Below are 16210 nucleotides of genomic sequence, written 5' to 3'. Positions count from 1 at the left end.
TTGTCTCATTGCTGAATCTAACTAACTCAGGCAAAATGTTTGTGCTAGTTACCTTGTATATACTAGTATATACCCTGATTTAAGAAATATAGAAGAAAAAGAAAAGAAATATAGAAGAGTTATTAAAGAAACAAAAGTCATTAAAAATACATCTTCTGGGTAGCTTGGTGTGCTTCTCCATAATAAACAAACAAACAAATATATAAGTGGATAGATAGACAGATAAATACATAGCAAAGTAAAAAGAAAAAAAAATATAGAAAGTCATAAAAATCTTAAAATTTCAAGAAAACACTGAGAAAAAGAAGGAAGAATGTTGCATAGACACTTCATGGGAAGAATTCCCAAAACATCTTTTTCCACTTCAAGGGTAGGCAGAGAACATCCAATTGCAACTGCAGTATTATTCTGGACAGCACCTTCTGTTAAAATCTAAGGGGAAAAAAGCCCAGCTTGTTATTCTCAGTGAGTCATCGCATAGAGCAAAGACATAGTCACAAATTGATGTTGCTATTACCAAAAACTTGTCAGATATTGTGGTCAACAAAGAGTAAAAGAGGTCATTGAATAATGTTTCCTTTAGGAACAGCTCTAAAAGTTCAAAAAAAATGGATTATTCTGGAGTCAAATATGAGGGACCATAGTCTTTGAACACAGATTCATATCCTCCCAAATTCTTCCCAATCTGAAATACCAACTAAACAACAAGTATGTAAGTATATGAACCTATTGGGGCCATTTTCTCTCAAACTACCACACCAGGTTTTGATGTGGTAACAGTCCCATGAAGTTTTATACAAACAGTCCACAACATGTGATGTAGAAATCTTCTCTGTATCCTATGAATATGTTTTATTATTGTTGGTTAGTAAAGAAACTGCTATGATATATGGAAGGGCAGAATATAGCCAGGCTGGAGGAGACATAAAGATAGAGAAAGCAGAGTCAAGGAGATGCCACATAGCTGCTGAAGGAGAAGGATGCCTGGGACCTTGTTGGTAGACTACTGGCTCATGGCTATATACAGATCAATAGAAATGGGTTAATTTAAGATAGAAGAGCAAGGTAGGAATATGCCTATGCTATTGGTTAAACAGTGTTTTAAATAAAAGAGTTTCTGTGTGATTATTCAGGTCTAGTTAATGAATTTGCAGTCTCAGGTTACATAATGGCACTGATGTGGGCCAACTAAATCCACATAAAACCTGAGAGAGTTTGGGAAGGAATTCTAGACACAAAAGAACATAGTTAAGTACAACTTCTTGGTAGCAGCACATTCTTGGGTGTGATTTGTTTGTTGGAGGCAAGCAAAAGCACAGATCATTTAAGAGAAGGCTTACTGACTCAGCATTAGCAGAATAAATGTGTGGCTCCTTTGAGAACTGTCTTTTCTTGGACAGTGAGACATGTCTGCTTCTGGCAGCACCAATCTAATTCAAGAGGATAATGGGCATCAAAAAGGCTACTTATGAAGTTTACTAGTCATTTGGGAATAAAAATTTTTCTTGCCTGGACTGTTTGATGGTATGCTGTATACACTGGACATGCAGGAACCACAGATAAATGAATGCTGAACTTGTCTAAATAAAGTGAGACAGTCCTTCAGGGTTCCTGCTTTATGAAAGAATCTTCCAGACATTCTTCAGGACACACAAGAAAGTGAGTGGCAAACTACCCATAACCTTTCAAATTTCCTGCTTCATGGGCCTGTAGGCTGAAGATGGATGCCTAAACATTACAGAAGAATTTTGGGTGACTGTCCAGGTAGCAAAATGTCTCTGTAGATTCTAGAGTTTTGGAAGTTGATTATAATGCACTTCCTATTTACTTACGTAATATTATACCTTCTGGAGTATTTAATGGAGTTGAAAATTAACAGTTATAGTTATAGTTTTCCTTGGTTATGATAAATATAAATTGGATATAAAACTTTAGACTCACAAATATAGGGTAGATAATAGAATATTATCCTTAATTTGACAAATGTAAATGGACTAAAATTGTAACTATGATTCTTGCTTGATAAATGTTTTGTATATGTAATTTTACCATGTTAAAATTAAAATTTTTCTTTTTATTTAGATGGAAAAAAGGAGATGATGTGGGATTTTCTTCTGTTTGCTATGAATACATTTTATTAATATTGGATAAAAATTGCTTTACCCTATGATAGGGCATAAAATAGCTGGACTGAAATAGATAAACAGAGAGCGTAGGCAGAGTCAAGGAGATGCCATGTAGTTGCTCAAAAATAAGGATTCCCAGAGCCGGTAGGTAGGTCACAACCTTGTGGCGATGCCCAGATTAATAGAAATGGATTAATTTAAGATGTAACATCTAGCTAGAAATATGTCTAAGCTGTTGCCCAAAATATGTCTATATTGTTGTAATTAATATAGTTTCTGTGTGAATATTCAGGTCTGGGCAGTCGGGAAACAAACACACAGTTTCTGGTTACAGACTTGTGTCAAGGACCTGTGTAGAAATACCAGATTGGCAGGTAACAGAAAAGAAGAGGAAATTTCAACCACAGGCCATAGGTGTTTCTTTTTTTGTTTGTTTGTTTTGTTTTTGTGCCACAGGTGTTTTCTACTGGCATTCTCTTCTTTAGGTTGGTGGAATCAGGAGTCTGTATGTATATTGAAAATGAGTTATTTGGCTGGGATGTGGTAGAACAAGCTCTTAATCCCAGTACTCAGGAGACAGACTGGTAGATCTCTGTGACTTAGAGGCCAGCCTTGTCTACAAGAACTAGTTCCAGTATAAAAAAAAATTTGAAAAAAAGAGAGTTATTTAATTGTCGCAAATATGTTAGGTCAAATATAGAGAAAGGGGAAAATTGCAGTTAAGTTGATTAGAGATAGCCCAATATAAGTGGGCTGTGTATTTACAATAGTCTAACTTTTCCTCATCATTGAATTTCTGATAAATCAATCAATCAATAGGCTTTTATAGTCACATCTTCTATCCATGTAGTTTTTGTCCATAGTGATAATTATGATTTGGAGATTCATAATATTTTTTTCTCAATGAACATCTTTAGACAAGTGTCTTATAGCTACCACTCCAATTTCTTGTCCTAATATCACAGAGTATGTGTTTGCTTACTCAATTATCTCTAACTCTGTCATTAAACTTATAGTTGCTATTATTATATATTCGCCAATATAATTCTCAGAGTCTGTGTATAGTATATATTACAAATTTTGAGAGTTTAACAGAAGAATTCAATCTTGACTAATACCATTTTAATATGTAGTTTAAAATCAATGAGGATGTGAGGGAACATTGGAGATGATGGGGCAGAAATGGGCAGGAGGAAGAATGGCAGAAAAGTCTATCAAAGAGAAAAGACTAATTCAGCAGAAGTGCAATTCAGACTTGAGATGGAGATGTAGGAAGCAGGAAATTCATGCAAAAGGAATCAGAGTCATCTGTCAGTGTGTGCGTCTTCTTGTGGACAGTGTGGTCAGGAAAGTAGAGAACTCACCATGCCAAGGACAGAGAGAGGAATGCTGAAAAGAACTCTCAGAATGTGCTTAACAACAAAACAACAGCCTCTGTGAGAAACTGTGGGAATCTCAACTTGAAGATCTTTCTGGAACTACAAAGAGAAGTCTACTCTAAGGGGTCAGGATGATTAAACGATATTAACTTAGAAACTGAAGTAAATAATACTTGTACTTTTAATATATAAAAAGCACCATTTTCACAGTAAAATACAATTCCAACTTTAAAAAATTATATACATAATTAAAATTTAGGGCACAATTTTCAATGTCTTTCTTTAACAACTAGAAACAAAATTACACTAATGTCAGGACTAAACACATCAGGAAAAGGAATAGGAACCCTATATTTGATGGTACTTGTAGATTCCTATGTAGTTCTATGACATTTTAATTATTAGACTTTAGTGTACCCCTAAAATTTTCATATTACAATGTCTGTAGCGTCAACTACACACTTCACATGTAGGCATCAACCCCCTGAGCGTTGCCAAGTAATGAGTCTTCAGCACTAAAACATCACCATTCAAACAATGCTGTAATGTAACCTTTTGAATGAGATAAACACAGACATATTTTCACTCATACTACTACTTTTAATTGCTTCCATTTGTGAGCCAGATTGAATGTATTTTGGAAGTAATCTAAGATATAAAAAGCTCCTTTGCAAAAGAGGAAGGGCCTTGTATTACTGAGGTCTGGACATGTACAAATAAAATATTCTTTTATTCCTAAAAGAAGAATAAAAGGGAATATTATTTGTGACCTCATAAAATTCTTCACAAAGACCTTAAAGAGGAAGTTGACCAACTAAAGCATTATGCGCCCACAGATAGTTCTTCCACCATTTTATTTGTAGTCTGAAGTGGAGGTTATATATAAAAAAGAAAAAAAATCACTTAAATCCTTAGTATTCACAACTTTTTTTTGTTTTTTGTACTTTTAACAAAATCTTCCTTTTTAATCCTTCCAGAGACCTAAATGTACAGTCATCTCGCAATGCAGGGAAGGCCCTGCATTCTGTGCCAGATGTGTACTAGCTAGTGGATCACAGTTGTGCATGCCTCCATGTGCACAGTCCCTTCTACTCTCCCAGCTGCATAGTAGAAGAGACCCATTTTGCACCCCAAAGGACTTTTATACCAATGTGCTCACTTAATTCTCTTCTTCTGTCAGAACAAGAGAAGAGGAGGCAGAGCATAAAGATAGGGGTGAACAAACATGGAACCCATTGATTGACAGCTTTGGACAAAGTTCAAACGAACCGTGCTTGAGCTGCTTTCGTGTCTACTCATTAAATATCTCAAGAAAAACTTGAGATTAAAATTCTTTTCCATCGCATGTTCTTTAAGTCAAATGACTGCAGAAAACTTATTTGTTATAATACTAGAATTATTTAGAAATAAAGGATTTTCTATTTTTCATTACATAAAACAAAAGTGAGCTCATCTTCTATGCTTTTGAATATCATTTCCAAATCAATGCTGTGATGAGCCCTAAAACTGAACTTCAAGAAACCATGAGATAACAGGTGACACAAGACTTCATGGTAGCCTTTACTTCGTAACATACAGGCATAGAAAGTCAGAGGCAAGCTATTGGCACTATACTCTTCTGGGGCATGTACAGGTTGTAATGTAACTTGAATTGTCATATAATAGGGCAGAAAACTATATTTTCATTGCTGTATACATATGTATATATTACATATGTAACCCCATATGTAAGGTTCATGGAGTATGTAACATGTTCACTGGAAATTCAAATTATTCACCATGAGGCCACAGCAATAACATAAGATGATCATTCAAATCAAATGCTTTGCATATTGGATATAAATACATCGTGTGTCTTCAGAAACTTTAGGGGTTTACAGAGGCATGGCTGTAGATTATTTTCCTTTGCAGTTTGAGCTACAGCTGGTAGGTGGTGCTGTCAGGATATGGTTCATGGGTTCTCAGAAACTGGCTCCTTACTCTCAGATTGTAGAAAACCTTTCTATGGTGCCAGTTGTTGTTGGGGAGCACATATACTGAAAAATAATTTTCCAGGTAATTGTCAGAAATGTAATTCAATATTTTGAAGCACTTGGGGGTTGAACACTATACATATTTTATCTCTGATATTCCTAATACACAGTCACTTCACCAATACTTAAGCATATTGCCCAATTTATTGTTTTATACATAATTTTAGGTTCTTTTCTCCAATATAAGCCTGGAAGGCAGCAGTTCTTTTGGAACTCAGAGTCTTCTTGTCTGTCATTTCACTACATTCTTCTGCAGTTCAACTTCCCATTATACTGCAAAAGAAAAGAAATAAAACCAGAAATAGAAAAATAAATAGATCAGTAGATAGATAATAGATAAGAAGATAGAAGATAGATAAATAGATGGAGAGGAAAAAAGGCAAGGAAAATTGTAATTGCCTTGTGCATCAACATGAATTATTAGTAAATAATTTGCTGCTTCTAGGAAAGAGACTCTAAAGAGTGTAAGAAAAGTAGATAATTCAGAGAAGGAACAAAACAAGGAAATATATCTTTTAGATTCTGTTTTCTTCATGGGAGAATGAGAGAATCAGCCATTTTTATAGTTAACTCAACACAAATTCCTAACATCTGGCCACTGGAAAAACAGGGAGTTTCCATATCTACATGTTAAGGGTCATTTGTTGATTAGCCAAAGCAACAACAATAATAAAGTACTTCTGAAAAACTTGTCTCTCGATCTATCCTACTTTTAAAAAGTGAAATTTAATTACCTGAAAGTGTTGCCCTCTACTGCTTTATATTTAGAATTTTAAATATGAACTCCTAAATAATGCACAAATATGACACTTATCAAAATGTTTTGCTCAGTGAATTTCACATTATAATCACACTTTTGTGATTTTAATCATTTTAAAATTTTCATGTTTTTCGTAGGTGTAGTTGAGCATTCCCCGAAAAAAATGTCGAAAATGTGTAACTTTAAGATTGATTTTTCCATCTTGAAAACAAACAATTACCATTCTTAAAGACAGTAGCTATAGATTGTCTTCAAAACTCACAGCATATTTCAGTACAGGCAGTGTGAGTATTGAGTACATAAACCACATTCCTAATTTGATAATTAGAATTCACAATATGTAACAAAAACTGGGTAATTTAAAATTTTGACTTTATTTTGATCTTACGAGCTGGGACAATAAAAATCATTGTTTTGTATTTTATATGCAAATGAAGAAATATAATATTATGTCCATAATTTAAATTTAGTATATTACTAGAGTCTTTTTCTTAGTTATATAGGTTGCATTTATTTGGAACTATTTACCTTAAGTTCAAACTGCATTGCAATATGTGGATGTGGGACTCAGTTGCACATGCCGTCTCTAACCGCTGTTATGTTGAGAGGAGCACTGTACTGTGTGAGTGGTATTTCCTGGTCACTGCAGGGACTGATGTGAATCCTACAACTCCCATAGGGGGTGGGGAATCCAAATATATATACCCCTGACATCACAATATGACTGTGGGAAAGGAGGAAACTGGAGTCATTCGGCCTTGGTTTGAATACAGAGAATCCTTTTGACCTGATTTAAACGAAGCCCAAAATGTTAGGTAACCATTATGCTTACTTTCTTCCTTCCTTCTTTCCTTCTTTCTTTCTTTCTTTCTTTCTTTCTTTCTTTCTTTCTTTCTTTCTTTCTTTCTTTCCTTTCTTTCTTTCTTCAATTGTGTAGTCACAATTATATTTTCTTGTCTGTGTGTCTGCACAATACATTTGTATTTATAAGGGTCCATAGAGTTTTGGAATAACAGAAGCCTAATTCATTTGTGTACACACACATGCGCACATATTCATTTACACACACACACACACACACACTCCAATATTTCATTTTTAAATAAACACTCACATACATACTGAAATTTCAATTTTAAGATATCAAAAGAATTAAAGTCAAACTCCTCCCTCAGAAAACATTATGTATTCAAAAATTCTAAATTTAAACTAAACCAATTGATTACAATTTGACAAGAAGATAGAAACTCAATTTATCTTTTCTCATTGGATGTTGTATATTTTTTTGATTCTCTAAATATTATTTTGGACGAATCTATTATTTTCTTTTGAAATCAAACTCAAATTTGTGTGTTTTAAAAGTAATTATGCATTGAGAAATTAAATATTATGTTATTCTATTTGTAGTAACAGGTATTTAAAATATATAAACTAGTAATTGTGGATGTGGATGTTTACTTATTACACCATGGCTAATAATAAAATATTTCAACATTTTTTCATAGCTGATGTTGAACTCAAAATATTTTTTCTAAAATGATTTTCAAAGCATTCTTGTTTTATTCAAATTTAGATGTTCTGCAGCAGCTGGGGAGATGTATCAGTGGATACAATGTTTGTCATTCAAGCATAAGTATTTGAGTTCAGGCCCTCAGAATGTGTGGAAGATCAGGGCAAGAAAAACAAGCCCGCAACTCCAGGGTCAAATCCCAGGGAAAGGGACTTCTGGGGTCTCACTTGCCAGCTCAACAGAGTGAGGTCTAGATTCCGTGAGACACCAGGTCTCACAAACAAGATAGAGAAGCCACTGAGGGAGGTATGCCAAAGTAATACAACCTCCACATGCTCACACATGCATATAACACAGGTCCACAGAGAGGGCTTTGTGGTGGCTGTGAAAAAATCCTCATGAAATTGATTAAAACAGATTTTTTTCCAGCGATGTCATCCTCTATGTATTGTATGTATGCCTGAAATTAATATTGTTCTCAGTCCATGTTTCTCTTCTCTCTTCAATGATGTGTGTGTGTGTGTGTGTGTGTGTGCTTTGACAGCAAAGAGGAACTAGTTTGTTTTAATAATTAAGATATGACATCCATCCTCTGAAAAATCAGGAAAATTTGCTGCAATACATCTAGCTGGAAAGGCCACAGTAAATCAAATGTGGTGATTCATGGCATTGATCTGTCTTTGTTTTCTGAAGGAGAACTTTAAGCCTTTATATGAGGTGAAACAGGAACTTTAGCATAGGCATGCCAATTCCATCCTTAATGATAATATAAATGATCTATTCTCTTTTCATGCCTCCTTGAAAATTGGCATAGATCGCTTTTTAATCCTTGATAAATATCTGTTGATTAAATAAATAAAACCAGTACTACCAGTGATGGTTGTACTTGCAATCTGACCTGTTGTTAGCCTATGCAGTGTGCACCAATAAAAAAATTCTGTAATTATATATGTGATAAATATTTATATCATATATACTCACATATGTATGTGATAGGTAAATATCATATTGACACACTTGCTGTTGTAAAACCATGATATTAGACAAGGGGTATGGAAGAAACAGGGAAGATATACAATGGGGGTTGAAATGAGGAACTATTGAGAGCAAGCTTTTCAATAGTAACTTCTTTCTGTTACCTCTTTGGTACTCCTCCAACAATTGCATTTCGTTGGAAGATGATCTTCCACCAGCTCTATGTGTTCCTACCAAATGCATCTATCCTGCCTTTCATTCCATAGAAAGAACTCAAATAATAACTCTTTGTTTTCCTTTCTTGGCCACTGTCCTTCCTGTCCTTGGCCAGAATGGAGATAAAGCAAGAAGTGTGACCATTACCGAGATTACATGAAGATGCAAATGAGACAATTCAGCACAGGTCTGATGAAGCAAAATTTGTGATTAGGACTAAAAGCAAACAAAATAATGTATACCAGATTTGCATTTGTGTGTTTGTGCTTTTGTGTGTGCACAAATATCCATGCTCTAATGTGTGGGGGTACTTTAACAATTATCAGATATTTGCATGAAGATAATAGAACACAAACAAAAGAAATAGGAGATGGACTGGAAATCCCCGACATTATCAGTTCCAAAGAGGAAGAGACTTTCTAAATAACCAGGCTGGAAAGAAGGCAATTCCTCACGACATTTAAGCTTAACAGACCTATATCAATTGAATGAACATATATTAAGCATGCCTCCACCCTATTGCTTAGTGATTATCCTAAAAAGACTGCTTTCTTCTGTTTTCAAGTATGGTAGATATTTTCTGTTAATATTCAGAGTTAGAAGTATGCATACATCCAAGAATGACACAAACTTATAACACATGTCAGCATTAAACAATATGGACATGTGTGTCTGCACACATATACAAGTACAGCCAAATATTCTAGATCAAAAATGGTTTTGATGTGACAAATTTAAACTTTATTTTTTAAACTATTTTATTTCCCTTTTTGTTTTCCCAACATTTTCATCTCCAACTTGGTCCCTAAATTCCATGCTGACTTTAGTCAAAGAAATTGGTTAAATTAATACTTCAAGGTAGTTCCAGAAATGTAGATCCTGTGTGTTTACTCAGAATGAGGATATTATTTTATCTTCTCAGTTATTAATTAGTCTTGAGAGTTTTGAGCCTCGTACAAAATGCTTTGATTTTATTTCCCCTCCCCAAACTCCTTCCAGATCTAGCCCACTTCTTTGCCCCCCTTAACTTCATGTTCTTTTTTTCTAACCCTTTAAGACAAATATATTCTGTCCAAGATATCTTGGATGTGTATGTAGCCTTTCACCAAAGCACAGTCAGCTTATCAAAACATAGGATCTATGAGTCCTTCTTCTCCAGCATCTAACAATCACTTTACCTTACTGAGATTTGGTTTGTTCTGTGAGTTTGTATGTAAAGCTGCCCTGCCTTGTCCACAGGACCGTGTTTTCTTACAGTCATCTTTCCTATATTTTCCTATAGTCATCTACCAACCCTGGCTATTAAATTTTTTTCAGAACCTCTTCTGCAATGATCCCTTAGACTGGGGGTCAGGGGTGGAGTGTACACATGCCCAATCAGGATGAAATTTTGTAGTTCCTGATCCTCTGGACTGTTGCCAGTTTTGGGTCTCTGTATTAATCACTTCTACTGCAAACAGAAACTTCTCAGATGAGAACTGAGAGGTGCATTCATGTTGTAGGTATATGTGGAAAGACATACCGGTTCTATTTTCAGTAATCTGAAGTTTTGTAACTCTAAATACCCTGTCATGGGCTTTCAAAGAAAATGCAAAATCTGTGACTAATATAAATGCCAGTTGGATGGATGACTATGCAGCCACTCTCCACCAAGAGACATAATATAACAATATAACCTATTGATGTTAAATGAAGGAATGAATGAACTAGTGGAATTATGAATGGACATTCCCAAAAGTTCCTATAAATAAATCTTAAAATCTTCCTTTAACACATAAAAAATTACAACCCATAAAGGTTTAAAAAATAATGCTATGTATTTTTCTTCTCCTAATGGTGAATTTTATGATAGTAAAATTTATAGTAATAATTCTCAACATGCAATATTCTAGGAACCGTTCCACTTTAGGTCTTTAAAAGTTCTTGTGTGCTGGAAGAACTGGGAACTATTGCGACTGATTTTCTTGTAGCGGTGCAGTATGAATGGTCTTTTTCTAAGTGGTGTTTCCATCACATGGATTGAATTTTAAACCATTTTTTTTTCAATGGCCAATCAGACATTATAAAATAGTTTTGCTACTGACTTGGTATGTGTTCAGTGTCAAGCCACGTTTTTCCATTGACAGCTTGAAAAGGCTGTAAAACCATTAAAACTAAAACTTGTGGTTCAAAGGGAGTTTCGGCACTTAGGCTGCTTTTAATTTTCCTTCTTTAGTGAACACCTGCCTTTCCTTGAGTATTAAACCAATGTGTAACTGGGTGGATTTTGTGGGTACTCCAGGTAAAAGTAGGACAATATTAACTCTTTCAACAGAGGAAAGCAGAAGGGGGGGTATTTTATAGTTGCATTTTACATACTTATAAACATTGACTTGTAAAATACTATTCATTAAAATAGTATGAATCTCATTTCCGAAGGTAATGGATTATTATTTTTAAATGACTGGCTGTATTGAATCTAGTGTTAGAGATTATAGAGGCTTTGGTGGTAATTTTTCAATTTTTGAACATCAGATTGAATGCTGATTCTCCTAAAGCCCAGTAGTGAATTTTCTGCTTTTCCCACATACATCTTGTGCTTGATCAACAAATATTAAATAAAAATAGAGCTTCAGATGCACTCATTTCTTTACCACATAACTTTTGTGCCAGACACCCTTAGGCATTTGGCCTATCAAATCAGAAAATCTTATTTTCATAAGTACAGGGATGACTAGAAGAGAAAAACAAATGCATGTGTTGAATCTTTCAGATACGGAGTGTGAGCATGTGTGGAAACACTCATAGGTGGAAAGGGGGTGGGCTCTCATCACTGACTACACAAGAACTATTTGTAGATTTTGATGTAAGAATATAATCTCTGATACATGCAGCAATGTATTTTGATAAAATTACCTCCGATTCCTTCCCCATCAATCCATTACTCTCATACCATCTCTTGTTTGCTGTTTTCATTGCCCACAAAATTCAATTTATGTTTTTTATGTTGCCCATATAGTCATTATTGTGGGGCCACCCACTGAAGGTGGTTAATTTACCAGGGATCGCGCCCATTAAAAAACTCTCTCTGTCTCTCTCTATCTCTTGCTCTCTGCTCTAGAGTCAACCAAATGCCCACAGTGGTTCTGTCTCATCAAGAAGATACTGTTTAGCTTCTGTATTCCCAAACCCATGGCTCTTACAATGCTTTCATCACTTCTTCCCCATTAGTCCTGAGCCTTGGGGAGTGGGACACACAGATACATAGATACCATTCCTGTCTGAACACTTCACAGACACTCACTGCCCTTGTAAATTTCTGCACTGAGTGCCCTTCTATTTCACAAAGAAGCTTATCTGACAAAGTCTGAGAGCTTTGAATCTCTATTAATCAGCTACAAATCTGTGAGTAGTAGATATGAATTTAAAATTAGATAGATGTCAGTTTAGCACAGTAACAGTAGCAGGTTTAGCCTTGTAACCTATGATGTATCAGCCATGAGTTCTTGGCAAGATTTACAGTAGCATGTGTGTATTTTCTACTGTGGAATAAACCGTACGTTCCCTTACTTAGAAAGTGGTTGATTATTCCCACAACATATGTGTATTCATGGGTGCATCTTGCTATGCTGGCCATCATTGTACCTCACAGAACTTAGAGGATTAGACGAGTAGATATCTTTTCCAGAAAGATTGCACAACACTCAGAAGTAAGAGAGCTAGCCAGCAGTGAAGAAACTTCTTGGTCAGTAACAACTTAATTTTTCCATGTCCTGTGATCTAAGTGTGAGGTGTTTTCAGCAATAATACTTTACCGTAAAGTTCTGGTTGTCAACTCTATTGCTTTGATTGTCTCTACGATACCTGAGACCAACATTCTACACTTGGCATGGGACACTTTATTTGCTAACCTATGATTTCTGGGAGAAACATTATTTACTGTATATGGTAACTCCACTTAAACTCTGAAATGCATATCAGCATCTACATATAAGTTTGTGATGTATATACATATAATGTACTCCTGTAAAATTGTTGGCTTCCATGTGGTTTTTCAAACCTCTTTAGTGATCTTCCACCCTCTTCCATCCTGCTCTCCCACCTCCATTCTGATTATTTGCCTTCACATCATCATAGAATTTTATTTTTAACTTCCTCCTCATCTCCCCTTTCATATAACAGCCTTTCTCTCCACTTCTGAGATGAACCTTTTGTTGATTCCACACATCAGTGAACTTATTTATCTGCTATTCTATGGCTGCATTAGCTTATTTCACTAAAAACTGCATTCTCAAAGTGTTCCATATTGTTGCAAAGGACAGAGTTTCATTCTTCTTATTACAGAACAGTATTCTATTGCACATGAGTGCATGTGTGATGGAGTCTATTCTGCTTGCTGTTGCTGTGATAAATGCCATGATTAAAAGCTACTTTTGGAAGGAATGGTTTGATTGGCTAACAGTCTATGATTATTATATAAGCTGAGGCAAGACCTCAGAAGAGGCTTGAGTCATAAACCATGGAAGAAAGCTTCTTGCTGTATTGCTCTTTCTGGCTTGATCACATAGCTTTCTTGCACAGTTCAGCCACACAGGTCTATCTACGAGAATGTTCATAGTGGCCTGAACTTTCCTATATTAATTGGTATTTAATACAGTTCCTCACTGATATAAGAAATTCTTCACTTAAGGAATCTTTCTACATGACTCTAGGTTGGTGCCAAGTTAAAAGTTAAAACTAATTTTGAATACACATATATGAGCACACATATACTTTTCCCATGCATTGTTCATGCGGGAAGTTTCTGAATGGGTAGAACATTACAGTTGCAAGGGAAGAACTCTATTCTACCTCATACTACAGCAGCAGGACAACAAGGACTAAAATACTAAAAGGAGGGATTGCGGTGTTCATTCACAAGGACATGGAAAGTGTTACTATGTGTGCAAAAGCCAATTACCTCAGTTTGATGATTACTTTATGTCTACCTGCAGTGAAACATCACATCATACCCACTGAATGTGCATTATCATGTGAATAAATGCAAAATAAGAACGCTGTCCCATATACAAGTAACCCAACAGTAGTTTCGCACACACTAAAAAATAACAACCAGATTTGATTTGTTCGTCAGTACCATTTAGATTGAGAAGATTATTATGAATCAAAGGTGCTAATGTATGTTTAGAAGACAGATTTGGCAAGACTTGAAAAGTCTCTGTGTTTTGTAATTTAAAGAAAATGAAGGGTTCTAGAATAAACTATTTATCGCAACAATTCACTTGTGTTTATGAGAGATTGTGAAACACTGGTTACTTGTCAAGAATCTAAATTGGGCTTGAGATTTAAAATCTTTTCTTTTGGATATAAACATACGGTATTTTAAAATTATTCTGGACATAAAATTTTAGCCATCATAAATTGTAAAGCTATGATTATTTTGCACCACCAAGAATTCCTATAAGTTGTATTTAGGTAGCAATTATCCTTCGGTGGATACTTTCATCTAATGATGAGTAGATCTTAAATTTATTGATGAAATATTGATTTTCCCTTATATATATTAGTCTCCAGAACTTTATATTCCATACATTTTGCCATTAATATCGCATACAATTATATGCTGACTTACTTTATCAGCACATGCATAGTGGAATTAGTATTTTTCATTGAAGTTTTATTCAGGAATCTATCAATATTTCTCAGTGATATGAAATTCAGTACAATATGGTGTGTCTAACATCAGAAGCTGGAAAGTTGAAACTAGAAGTTTCAAACTAAAGTTTATTTATCTAAAAGAATATGCCAATAAGCCAATATATATATATATATACATATATATATATATATAATTTCCATGTTGTCAGAAACTATTAATAAAAAAATTTTGATATTTACTAAAGTAGCAATTTAGAGCAAGCTTTTTCAGTTCATCAAATTTAATCACAACATGAGTCAAATCAAATATTTTAGTGACTTGTTAGATGTATTAGAATCCTGCTTGTTGTAGACTTTAGTTAGGAGAACTGTGAAATACACAGCAGTGACTAATGGAGTGAGCACTAACCTCTCCCCAGCGCTCACTTCCTCATTTGCCAGACCTGATACACTTCAGTATGTTGTCCCATCTGGAACACCTTACAGACTGTGTCCACTTCACAGATGAAGGCGCCGGAGACTCATAGATGAAATAGCTTTCCCAAGTTGATGAGACCAGTTCAACGGAAGTGACAAGGAGTTTATATCTAAGCATTCTCACCTGCTCTTGGGTCATTTTTTCCCAGTTTTCCTAAACTGTTGTGGTGCGGGAGAATTGTCTGTATTCTGTCAATCATGTTTTAAATAAACGCTGATTGACAGAATACAGACAATTCTCCCCGCACCATTTCCCCCTCTTCTGTCAATCTTCCTGATTGACAGAATACAGACAATTCTCCCGCACCATTGTTGCTCCCAGTGAGGACTCTATAGAGCTATGACATGCAGCCTGAAACAACCTAACAAAAACACATTTGATTTCACATTACTTGTCATAAATGTTCTAAGTCCTTCAAGGAAAGTAGAAAGTCAAACTGGAGAGATGCCTCCATTGTTAAAGGCTAGACTCACAACCGAATGCCAGTGGGAGTCGGGGTGTTTGTCAGTCTCTGTTGTCTGCTCTTGGAACTCTTTTACTCTTACTGGGTTGCGTCATCCATCCAAGATAGGAGGGTGGGTGCCGAGTCTCACTGTGTCTTATCATGCTGTGTTCTGCTGATATCCCTGAGAGACATGCTCTTTTCTGAAGATAAACAGTGGAGGAGTGGATCTGGGAAAGAGGGTGGTGGGGCTAGGGTCTGGGATGAGTGAAGGAAGGGGAGAATGTGGCACGGATGTAATGTATAGGAGAAGAATAACCTTTACAAAAGCATAAAACCAATAGTATCATATCAAAAAGTTGCAAATTGCAGTGTAAAACATTGGGAGATTATGCAGCTGTTGCCTCTGAGAGCTATGGGAACTTGGACAACCACTAATTAAAACTTTGTTAGGAAATTGGCAGTGGCATATTTCTTAATACTAAAGTATTTCTTTGAGAGCACTACATAACATATGCAGATGTTTAGAGAAATCTGCACTTTATGCTTTTTTGGAAGGGTAAGTGCTTTATTCATTCCTGCAGAATTTAATATGAATGAAGAAAGTAGAGAGGTAAAGTCAGAGAAAGGTTCAACTTGCCGTGTCTCTAAGCT

The sequence above is a fragment of the Myodes glareolus genome, chromosome 11 (genome assembly GCF_982192425.1).
Source record: "Myodes glareolus chromosome 11, mMyoGla1.1, whole genome shotgun sequence".
In the NCBI taxonomy this organism is placed as follows: Eukaryota; Metazoa; Chordata; class Mammalia; order Rodentia; family Cricetidae; genus Myodes; species Myodes glareolus.
Note: the sequence above shows the minus strand (reverse complement) of the source record.